Genomic DNA, 12,343 nt, shown 5'->3' with positions numbered 1-12,343 from the left:
TGGCGCCCGCTAGGACCCGGGGCAGGGTCGGGGTCGCTGAGGCGAAGCCCCGCGGAGTGGGAGCAGCCCGGCGGGACGGGCGGAGAAGGGCCCGGGAGCCCCCGCCCGGGGGCCGCGCCCTCCTCAGCCGCGCTCCGCCGCCGGCCCTGGTCGATGCCTGCGGCGGGGCGCGATCTGGTGGCGCCGGCCTGGGGGCGGTGGGGCCGGGGGCTGTGTGGTGGCATCGCGCCCCGAGAGCTCCTCCCGCAGCGAAGGGCACCAGAAGGGAATTTCTCTCCAACCAAGTTAGCGTACCATCAAGAGGACAATAGAAGCACCGGCAGGTTTTGTGAGCAGCATGCCTGCCCGTCGCTGTCAGCCCTGCGTTACGCTTTGAAATCCTCTAGGAGGAAGGTGGTAAAAGGGTTTTCATCTGTAAAATGGGAACACAGACTGAGGGTGATGGCACTGCCACTCTCCTCCCCGCAGCAGTGGGGCCGCGGGGGCTGCCCCCCAACCTCAGGCTGCACAGCTCGCTGAGGTGAAGGGAAACAGTCTGGCCAAGTATGCTGATGGACTCGGGGTTGTTGTCTGGTAGGTGCTTAATTACAGCACACTGTCATCGGGCAGAAAACAAGTTCGCTTCACCAGAAGCCAGCCGGGTTGTGCCCACAGTGCAGCACTGTGTTTGGGAAGAACCCATGGATTCCTATGGCTGCCCAGGCACGCCAAGGAGTGAGTACGTGTGTCATGTGTGTGAGTTTGGTCAATGACACTGTTCTGTTGGAGTATACACAAGTGTATGATTTGCAAAACTAAGCAAAGATGCAGTCCTTGTGATCTGAGTGCACCTCAACGCTGAGAGTAATGGTACAGCATGAAAAGAGTGCTGCAGATGAGGAGGCACCATTAGGACAGGGGCTGTGACTTTGTCGGGTCACTGAGCAGAGCCATGCATGTCTTTGTGGTTCCACGATTTTGCTGCAAACGTAGCACAGCTTCTGTTTGGAAACAAGCAAGAAGCAGGCACAGCTCCAACCCTGCAAAGAAGGTTGCTGTGTGGAAGATGCCTTGAGGTTGTTCACATGCTTAAAGTATTTGATAGGACTTTTTGAACTATACTAAAACTGCTGTCAAGCATCAGAGGTTAAATGTGCTGGGTAATGAAACATTTTTCCTCTGCTTTTTCAGTTGTGAGGGCAGCCTTAAAGACTGTTACACTCTGCTCATATGGCCAATAAGTGAATGTGTTCCCTTTAAAAAGAAATCTTTTCAAACTATTCAACAACCAAGAGATGCATAAAGCAGTGTGTGTGGCAGAATTGGCTGTAAAGGATAAAACCCCATGAGTTCAACTCTGCTTGTTGTTTTTTTTTTTTTCCTGGGTTTTAACCAAAGGCTTTCTTCTTGCTGTTTCAAAAAGTATAATTTCTTCTTATGCTTCTGCTGTAGAGCTGACGAGGAAAGAGATGTTTCAGTGCCTACTGAAAGCGAAGTGGTGATTCCTGGAACCTTCCTTAGGTGGAGTTAAATGCATCAGCAGGGCTGAAAGCATGACTCACTGCTTTGGGTCTGAGTGAAGTTTACCAGCAAAGAGATGCACCAAAGAAGGAGCTGGCAGTGGGGCAGCGGCTTGGCACTGCGGTGCACCTCACGCACAGCTTCCTGATGAACGCAAGTGAAATCCCACAGAAGCTGGAGGCAAAGGAAGTGTCCCCATCACCCATTTTCTATTGTGCTTCTGCCACTGTTCTGTCTGGCCTAGTTTGGAACAGCCTGAGCAATAGGACTTCCCCAGAGAGGTTTCTGTAATAGCAGCATCCGTTTGCTCGAAGTTGGAGTTGTTGGTAGGGCACAGTTCAGGGAGCTGCTTGTGTGCTCGGAGCTTTTGGTCGTAAGAAAAAGAAGCTTTTCCCATCTTTCTGCTTTGAGCTCTCACTGGAGCCTCCGAGCTGCACGAGGCTCTTTGCATCTGATGAGTATCCTTTGTATGAGGGTAAAAACTGGAGAATTAGTTCATTGTCAGTGATGCTTCCTCTGGCCTGCCCTGCCAACAGAGAGGGAAGACAAAACGAATCTCCTTCTGATGGCTTGGTTAACTTTTTTGAAACTCATTGGAGAGTTTCTCTGCCTCCCTGCATGCAAATTGACACAGAATGAGACAGATTTCATGGTGAGCTACTGCAGAATGGGCCGGGTTTCCAGGTTTTGCTTTTGCTTCACTGAAGTCAAATTAAGGAAGTACTTTGGAATATATCAGAATGAAAGACCCAAAGTAACTCTGAAGATTGCTCTTGTGTTCAGAGTGTAAAAGACGTTTTGAAGTGGTTTTGTTCTTCAAACAACTTCAGGCAAGCTTTTGACGTAAATGAAATGATTTTGATTGTTCCACTCTCTGAATTCTGCCGTAACAGAACCTTAAACATAAAGAAATGTCAGTAAAGCTGATGTAAAAGCATCCACAATGTGTGCTTCTACTTAAAGTTGATTATTTTTAAACTCCTCACTACTTTATAGCCACTTTCCAAAGACCTTTATGTGTCCGCAGACCTGCAGTGAGAAGGGCAGAGGTCTGTTCCTCAGGTAACAGTGGGAGCAGAATGGATCTGGAGTTTTGAATGGTGATTTCTGGAGCTCATCTCCTAAACAGTCACATATGCAAACAATGAATGATGGTAATTCTTTTCCAACGGCCAGTGTATTCCTTGCGTGATGCACTACATAAGAGGCGTGTATATTTTAAGCTGCCAGGGCCACTTGAATTGGATTAGCTTTATATTTTTCAGAGGAACTGAGTCTTCCTGTAGACTTACAGGCAGCAATCCTGGGAGAAGGAAGCTAGGGTGACATGTTTGTTACTTACACCCTCTTCCTCTTGAGCTGTGGAGCAGAGCAGTGACTCTGAGAGAAGCGAGTAACTGATGAAGGTGTCTGGAAGGACTGAATGTCGTGTTGGTGAAAGACAGCGGCACAACTAACATGCCTGGCAGACAGCAGAGGAGAGAATGGAAAGCTGGTACATGGCCTGTGTGTGAGGGGGTAGGAGAGGCAGTGGGAAAGATTTTCTTATCTGTGTAGCAGTGCTGGAGGAATTTGTCTCAGAGCTGCTGCAGAACACATGATGCCTGTAAGACAGACAGGTCTGATGTTATACTTTGTTTTATTACATAGATGCTTGTATATAATTTTCTGCAATTAAACCCATCACTTCCAAGCGTTGTTTTCATCCTTCCTTACTGCTAGCATGCAGAACAGTTGGGTCAATTTCTAGTCCTTCTGAGTTAAATGGCTGTCTTTGTCAACAATGTCCTGCAGGTTTCTCCAGGCTTGCAAAGGGAGGAAGACCTTTCTGCATTCTCAGAAGAGCCACTAGAAAGGAATGGCATTATGAAAGTTCTTTACTGGGGCCTCCTCAGTGCCTCTGAACGGAAAGGCTCCAGTTTTACAGGAGAAGAGAGAAGATTTGTTTCCATTCTTAAGGTGGGAAATAGCTGTTGCGCTGTCGGCTGCTGCTGGGGGAAGGCGGTTGGACCAGACTGCAGCAATGTCACGGCTGCTACGGCATGTGATGTTGTTTCATAGCCTGCACCCTCAGGTGTCGTACTACTGTAGAAGCCCATTCATCTCTTCATCCTTTGGCTTCATATCTCCTTGGAGAAGTGAAAGCTGCAATAGGTCTCAAACAGTGGCTGCGATGGAACTTTGCCAGTCCGGGCCATCTGAAAACGTGTTTAAAGCTTCTAAATGCCTTCCCCCCCCCTAAAATTAAATGTTTATTCCCTGAACTCCCTTTTAGGTTTCATCTGACAAATCTCATTGTAATTCATTTGAGCACTATTATGAGTATACTTTCCAAGGGAACAGAAAACAGCTGTGATAAATGCCTGAACAAGAGATTTAACCTAGCATCTGTTGTTTTAAAGAAATGTTACAAAACAAAGGATTGTAACCATGTTTTGTTGAGATTTAATTGGTAGATGATATACCTGATTTTCCATTGTATTATTTTCAGGTCCCACTGAAAACATGTGGTGGAAATGTGCACTGAGATAAACTCATATGGCCTGTCCACAGCAGTTACGACAAATTTGTGCTGTTTTTGCAACAGTCAGCATATCGGAGGTGGTTCAGATAAAATTAATCCACTAGTCACAATAGAACTTAGACTTTTTGTGCAAGGCAAGGAAGTAAGGAGAATCAAATGTGGTAGGCAGGATTGCTCTAAAGATCTGGAATCCCCCAAAGCTTGTGTGATGTACTTGTATGATACTTAACTGTAGAGCTTAGGGGCTAATTCATATGTTTAGCATAATTACATGCTTAAGTGCTTTGCCAGATTCAGGAATAAATAAGTTGGGATTGTAACATAACTACTTGATGATCACTTCTAAAGATGGAAGCTAATTCATCCTCTCCTCAGTGGGAAAAGGAACCATGTGAGATTCATGTAATAGAGATTCTTTGCATGTCCTCTGTTGGGATTTTTAAAAGTTGAATGATAAAATACTGTAATGTTTATTTTTGCACTTGTTCTGAGAATGCAACGTGGTAGTGTGCAGGCAAACCTCGCGATGGAACATGAAGAGTGAGGTTCAGCATGTGCGTACTAAGAGGAGGAGTGAAAATAGATTGGGTTATCTCTTATTTTAAAATAATGGTACCAGTTGTTTGTACTAATTATTGCAAAACTGATGCATGTCTTTCAACCATAGTTCAGGGTTTGCATATCTGGGTTAGCAGGTAATTTTTTCTGAACACCTCATTTCGGTTTTCCAAAAAAAATGCTATGGAATGTGTGCAAATCTTCAGTCTTCTCTGCACTTGAATTCTAGAGACATTTCAAATTGAACGTTGATCACTAGCAACATAACTAAACATTCACACTCATCATGCTAACCCCCGTTAGACCTCATCCAAGAATCAAATCACAAGGGTATGCGCTTAGTTCTGTAGTTTAGGTTTTTGCATGCAAATGGCATGGTTAGTTGGTTTGGTTAAATTCTCCCTATACATCTCAAGATAACGGTACACAATTTTTCTTTAGATCTGGAGCTTTTCTTCACTTTAACAAACATACAATCCTTCCCCATATTTGCTTATTGATACATTTGCATTACTTGCTGGGCGGGGGAGGGGGCAGTGATGAGTACCAGCAAAATCAATGCTCCTCTTCATGGGAGCTGGGGCTGTTTCTATATGGAGCTGTCGTCACTGGGTGTATGCAAGGCATCCACAGAGCGCGGCTTGTCAGGTGCTGGGGCTCTGCCACTTGCGTGCTTGTCACGGGTGGGCACGGGGGCAAGCTGTGCAGCTGCAGAGCTGGGGCTGCAAAGGCAGCCTTCCACTGACTGCCCTGTCTGAGAGCTGAGGGAACACCGTGCTGCATCGCCTTCCTCGTGTGTGGGGAGGGCGAGGGGCAAGGAGGAGTGCAGCTCTGCGAACAGAAGGCTGGTGCACGCTCTGATCTTTTGGCCAATTAAAGAGATTGCAAGGTCCCTCGTTAACTTCTGTCCGTTTCCAAGCAGGCAGCCTGAGCAGAATAAGATTACTTTCTCATTTTACATAAGGCTTTCACATTCTATCCCCCTTACTAATTAACTGCATTAAAGGGTCTAGCTTCCTTGAGTTCCTCTTTTCCTGTCTGATACACTTTGAATTAGACGTAACCACTATGAAAGGTATCAGAAGCAAACCACTAATTTTTTTTGCCCTGCTTTCTACGTATTGTGGGCATTTTTAGATAACACGCACTTCACAAATATAGCAGAAATACCCTCCTGCAGCTGAATGCTTTATGTGCCATAAAAAACACTGTCCATCTGCCTTTATTTCGTTGATATACAAGTTCTTATTTTAGATTTTCAGCAAGAGTAATTTATCTGTCAGTGGTTGTGCCTTTTCCTGCTTTTTTAAATTTTTTTTTCTTCTGGATAAAAAGAGTCAGTGCTTATTCAAGAAGCAGTGCCATGAAAAATGTTAACGAGCTCATACCCGGTCTTACTGCCATGTAGTACCACTGTGTCTCAGTTTCTGTTGCTTTACTTCACTGTGTGTGAGGCAGAAGAAGAATCAGGCTGAGTTAACCAAAGATTTACTGTAATCCAGAAAGGCAGCGAGAGCACAACAAGGAGGAAGCGCTATGCAATCAGAAATCCAACGATGCAGCCTCTCGGTGCCTCTGCTTAGTTGCATGCTGGTGATATCTGATGTACGTCCAAGCCTACACTTGGGCACAATGAGCAGTTGCCTAGGGAAAGAGTAACAGGACCGGTAGCGTGTTTGAGTCCTGAGACTAGGAATGGTTTTGATTAAATTGACGTTGTTTTATGGGGGCTCTGATATAGAATCAGAATTAGCAAGGTTGGAAAAGACCTACAAGGTCATCCAGTCCATCCATCCACCTACCACCAATATAACCCCACTAAACCACGTCTCTCAACACAACATCTAAATGTTTCTTGAACACCTCCAGGGACGGTGACTCCACCACCTCCCTGGGCAGACCATTCCAGTGCCTGACCACTCTTTCAGAAAAGTAGTGTTTCCTAATGTCCAGCCTAAATCTCCCCTGGCGCAACTTGAGGCCATTCCCCCTCATCCTGTCACTAGTTACAAGAGAGAAGAGGCCAACCCCCAGCTCACTACAACCTCCCTTCAGGTAGTTATAGAGAGCGATGAGGTCTCCCCTGAGCCTCCTCTTCTCCAGACTGAACAATCCCAGCTCCCTCAGCCGCTCCTCATAAGCCCTGTGCTCCAGACCCCTCACCAGCTTCGTCGCCCTCCTCTGAACATGCTCCAGGGCCTCAGTGTCTTTCTTGCAGTGAGGGGCCCAAAACTGGACACAGTATTCGAGGTGGGGCCTCACCAGGGCTGAGTACAGAGGGACAATGACTTCCCTGCTCCTGCTGGCAACGCTATTTCTGATCCAAGCCAGGATGCCATTGGCCTTCTTGGCCACCTGGCCACACTGCTGGCTCACGCTCAACCGAGCATTGACCAATACCCCCAGGTCCATTTCTTCCACACAGTCTTCAGCCACTCTGCCCCAAGCCTGTAGCGTTGCCTGGGGTTGTTGTGGCCAAAGTGCAAGACCTGGCACTTGGTCTTGCTGAACCTCATCCCATTGGCTTCAGCCCAGAGATCCAGCCTGTCCAGATCTGTCTGCAGGGCCTTGCTACCCCCAGGCAGATCAACACTTCCTGCCAGCTTGGTGTCATCTGCAAACTTACTGAGGGTGCTCTCAGTGCCCTCATCCAGGTCATCAATAAAGATATGCTTATTCTGCAGCTCACCTACCCCTGTCTACAGCGTGAGGAGAAGACACTGGAAATATTGCTGAGGAAAAAAAAAAGAAAAAAAAGGAAACAAACAGAAAATTGAGCTTGCCAGTATTACCAGGGAGAGTGGTGTAACTGCACAGTAATGGATGTATTTCAGCTCAACGGGGACAATCGCACAATCCTCTGGGCACGGTGGTAGAGCCGTAGTCAGCCTATCTGCTGTGTGGGACCAGATTCATTAGCTTCAGTAAAATTGCTTCACTGAGTAGGATGAGTAGGACCTGGCTTTTAGAAAACCACAGAGAGTATTATTGCAGGGTTCTCAGGTTTTTCTCCCTGTTTAAATTGGCTCAGCAGGCCTTGCAACAATCCCTGTAGGTTTGAACAAAAAATGATTTGCAGTTTCCTAGAGGCCGACAACTGTTTCTCTTCTAATCAGATATTGCCCTGAAGGGAGATTTGATCTCCCTGTGGACCAGGCAGTGGTAACCCAAAGTTACTTACACGGGGCCGAATCCTGCTTGCCACCACGTTTAGTAGATGGTTTAGTAGTTTATTTTACATCTAAGTCCACAGTGGCTCTGGATGATATACAGAGTGTGGTAAGATTACAAAGATGGCAAAAACGGCTGTCCTTGATGATATTAGTGCTTGGGCATACTTTTGACAAAGACATATGGCTGTGATTTTCCTACCTTGAACTTGAAAGAGAAGTCAGGATTTAATTTTATGTCAGAACCCGGAGGCTCTTTATTTCTTGCCTTTGCTCTTTATTGCTCCCACACTGCAAAAACATACACCAAACTGAAGTCTCTAATAATACAGCCTATGGAAATCACAAATGCAAGGTCACTCGGTGCTTGCTATTGGCCCCTGAAGTCCAACTTGGGCGCTGCTGTAAAAGCAGAGATTCTTCTGCCACACTCTGCTCTCTTCTTGTGCTGCTGGCCTGGGAACACAGAGCACTTAAAGAGACTACAGAGCTTTCCTTCCACGTGCGTGACAAATGGAACAGTGTCTTCCAAAGGGGCCACTGATCTTTACTTGGAGTCTGTAGAAGCCATCAATGATCAGCATTTCCACGGAAACAGCTAACAGTCATGTGCCTGCTCCTGAAGGTTGATATGTAAGGGCTTTGCTGGATCAATGGCAGAATTAAATTCCAGGGTCAGTCTTGACTTCAATTTTTTCGGTAGATTTGGGTTTATGTGAAAGGGGAAAGGAAAGCAATCAGAAGGACTTCATTCCTTTCCTTTCCCTCTGAACTGGCTGGTGCTCCTGGTTCAGACTGTAGCTGTGTTAAAGCCCTGTGGATGCACAAGGGCACTGACGGAGTACTGCACCAGCACTGTGTTCAGAGGAGGGCGACGAAGCTGGTGAGGGGTCTGGAGCACAGGGCTTATGAGGAGCGGCTGAGGGAGCTGGGATTGTTCAGTTTGGAGAAGAGGAGGCTCAGGGGAGACCTCATCGCTCTCTATAATCTGAAGGGAGGTTGTGGTGAGCTGGGGGTCGGCCTCTTCTCTCTTGTAACTAGTGACAGGTCGAGAGGGAATGGCCTCAAGTTGCGCCGGGGGAGATTTAGGCTGGACATTAGGAAATACTACTTTTCTGAAAGAGTGGTCAGGCGCTGGAATGGGCTGCCCAGGGAGGTGGTGGAGTCACCATCCCTGGAGGTGTTCAAGAAATGTTTAGATGTGCTGAGAGACGTGGTTTAGTGGGGTTATTGGTGGTAGGTGGATGGATGGACTGGATGATCTTGGTCTTTTCCAACCTTGCTAATTCTATGATTCTATGAGTTCCCTACAGCCATGGGCTAGATACTCACACTTCAGTCTTTGAATGAACTTGTGTACTTCTGTACTTCTCTTGCATGATACTGATGGTAGATCTTAAATATGCCTTGGAGAGACAACTGAGTGTTTTCTTGTTTTCAGGAGTTTGTCCTGTTTGCTGGTGGTTGTACTGTGACAGATGAAATAAGCATTTGCTTTTCAGTTTGAGGTTGCTAATGGATTTCAAAGCTATTTGCTATTGTAATTTTTTGCCTAATTGTTTTCTCTCTGTAACTGTATGCCTTCCCTTCTAGGATTTACTTTTAGATTCCCATGTAGTTAGATTGATGCAGATTCTCTGTTCTTCCACAAAATGACTCTGTTCAATAGCAGTTGGGGTTGCAGACAGAGAAGACAGGGGCTGCAAGAAGATGACTTTCATTTGCCACTTGAAATGTAGTTTCTAACCTTCTTTTGGAAAAAAAACGACACCCCGACCTCAGGAAGTGGGTAACGTATCATTTTATGTGATACTCATTTCGAAGCGCTGGGCAGCTGACTAATGAAGGTGACAAACAAGCTGCACACGAGCCAAATTTCTGACTCTGCTTTACAAAGGCATTTCTTTTTTGCCTGGCATCGATTTATAAACTGTGCTTTCTGAAGGATTTGGTATGGCACGTAGGAAGGTTCTTGTAGGTTCTGCACCACATCAGAGTGGTATGTAGTTTCTGTAAATATTGATTCTCTTTAAACAGGTTGACTTTAACTTGTTTTTAATTAGTAATGGCAGATGTTCAGCTGGAAGTTGGATCGTTATTCTAATAATGTCTTATTAGCTTTTAAACTTTCCTCTTTGTATAAATCTGTAATTAGAGTGCTCTGTCTATCTGCTGTAGCCTACTGCAAATTCTATCTGTAAGCCAATACACCGGCATGCCAAAAAGCTGCAGGGATTGTAAATTGAGTCTTATGACTATGTTTCGGGTAATTGTGCTCTGAGGACAAAGCTGAGCAACGTAGCAGTGCTACAGAACAGCACCTACCTTCTATGAGCCCACAAGAAGAATATTGCATCCCGCAGCAATTCAGGGAGCTGCTCCAACAGCAGGGGCAGCCGGGAGAAGCGGAGCAGTGACTGCAGTCATATCCCACAGCCACAAACAGACCCGGACGCAGAGCAGCCCTTGGGGCTGATGGTGGTGACCCAGCAGCTCTGTCTGCACCCCATTCCTGGGGGAAGCAGGGAACCAGGGCAGGTTTGGGATGGAGACAGTCTGGCCAGGAGGGCAGGGAGAGCCCTTGGCCCTGGGAGGAGGCTGTTATCTTCTGGGTTTGGCTGAGGATCAGGCAGCTCCCCTGCTTCACAGGGCCCAGCTGCACGGCTTGGGGACGTGTGGTGGTGTCTGAGGAAGTGTTCCCTCTGCTGGGAGCTTCTGGTTTTGTGTGCATTTGGATGAAGCTTCTCCCCTAAGCTGTCGTTCCACCTCCTCACATGTGTTCATGGCTCCATTCCCAGCACTGGGCACTCACTCAGTGTTTCCTTCAGGCAATTTTCTATCAGTGCAACTGTACAGAATTTCACTGAGCTGTTCCAGCACCAGTCTGATGGAAACCGGCATAGAACCCAGCATGATATGTTCCTTCAGTGCCCGTGTGTAGAACTTAGCTGGTCTAGTTGTTTTATCCTTGTAACTTGTCTCTTACAAACAAGAAAATAGCCTGTTTCATTCACTGCCCTCTGGTGGCATATTCACTTTTCCTCATATTAATCCTTCTCACGTACAAACAATCATCCATTTCGTTTGTTGGTCCCAAAGGAGAAGTTAATGTCATTATTTGCACACGGCAAATGTGCAACAGAAAAACAGATGCGTAGACCTTATTAGCTGCCTGCAGTAACATCAGCAACTCCCAGAGTGGCGATGGCCCCAGGGTCTGGGAGCAGCCCCGCAGTCCGCTGGCTCCCTCCCCACCTACGGTGAGAGGTGCTCCTCCTTCCCTAAACACTCATCCCCTTCATGTTTTCTCCTGGAATAGAAAATACCAGTTCTTACCATCAGATAGGAGGGCATTGCATCTGTAGGTTTGATGTTTCCCTCGGGAACAGTGTCATTAAGCTCCTTCAGTGTTAATTGTGTACTCACACTGAAATAAAATGGCATTCTAAAAAGCGTACTCCAACTTTCCAGCCTTCTGGAGTCAAGCCTGAATGGCATAAATCTGTCATGCTGTCCAGAAGAGACTTCCTTCTAGGCCAGCAGTTAGTCAGACCTGATGGCTTACCTGCAAAGCTTTCCTTCCTTGCTGTCTCCCTGTGCTACTCATTGTGTCTTTCTTTTCTCCTCCTGAGGGCACGTGGCTTAGTTACTGGTTCCACTGAAAACAAATAAATAATTTTCTGGTATATCTGTCAGGCTCTTCTGGATCCCTCTGAAGCGGTCGCTGTGTGTCACATGCTGCCAGCCTGGCCCATTTCTCTGTCCTACAGCCTACACCCGGCAGAGTCTGCCTGTACTGATTAGGTATCTGCACAAATGGGCTTAACAGATGGTAAATTTTATACTGATGTGGGACAGGAATCAGCCTCCGTATCTGTCTTTGCATTATTTTTACAAAACAAAAGATACTTCTGAAAAGCAGAAGGCCGGTTTGTAGGGATAGCCTGCATTGCCATACTGCTATGCCCAGCTTCATTCCTTTAAATTCATACCCCCTCCACGTGTTACGCAGTCTAACTTGAAGACTGTGTAATCTCTTGCTTCTTTAGAGGAGAAGCTGCCAGGGATTTTTTTAATTACCTTGTATTTCTCAGTGTTTGTTTAACTTCATTCTTTCATTCAGACTGTGCTTGTAGCATATCTAGCCTGATGTGACTAAGCTGTTGACTCACTTCTTTTATGGCTGCAATAAAACTGGATCTAATGACCAGTGTCTGGATTTCAACCACCAACAGCATTTGCAAAATAATCCAGATTGTTCCTTCTCAAAGTTCTGTGTCCTGGTATAACATTCATTTAATTTAAAATGCCGAGTGAGCACGGCCCACTTGTAGTCACAATTTTGTCTTCTTTTCTTGAGATTATCTGCCTGGCTTCAGTGTTATCCCCAGCCCTTCAGTTCAGAAGGTTTTAAACAGCATTCTTTTGGAATCTGTCCCTGCAACCATTAGCACTGGTAATTGCACTTAAAGAATGAATGTCAATAATTAGCCTAGCAAAGGGCCCTAGGGATTTCATAACTTTAGGAATTAGCATCTTGCCAGTATGTAGCCATCCCTATGGTGTAAGTTGGGTGCCCCTCAGCCCCTGC

The sequence above is a fragment of the Numida meleagris genome, chromosome 13 (genome assembly GCF_002078875.1).
Source record: "Numida meleagris isolate 19003 breed g44 Domestic line chromosome 13, NumMel1.0, whole genome shotgun sequence".
Lineage (NCBI taxonomy): Eukaryota > Metazoa > Chordata > Aves > Galliformes > Numididae > Numida > Numida meleagris.
Note: the sequence above shows the minus strand (reverse complement) of the source record.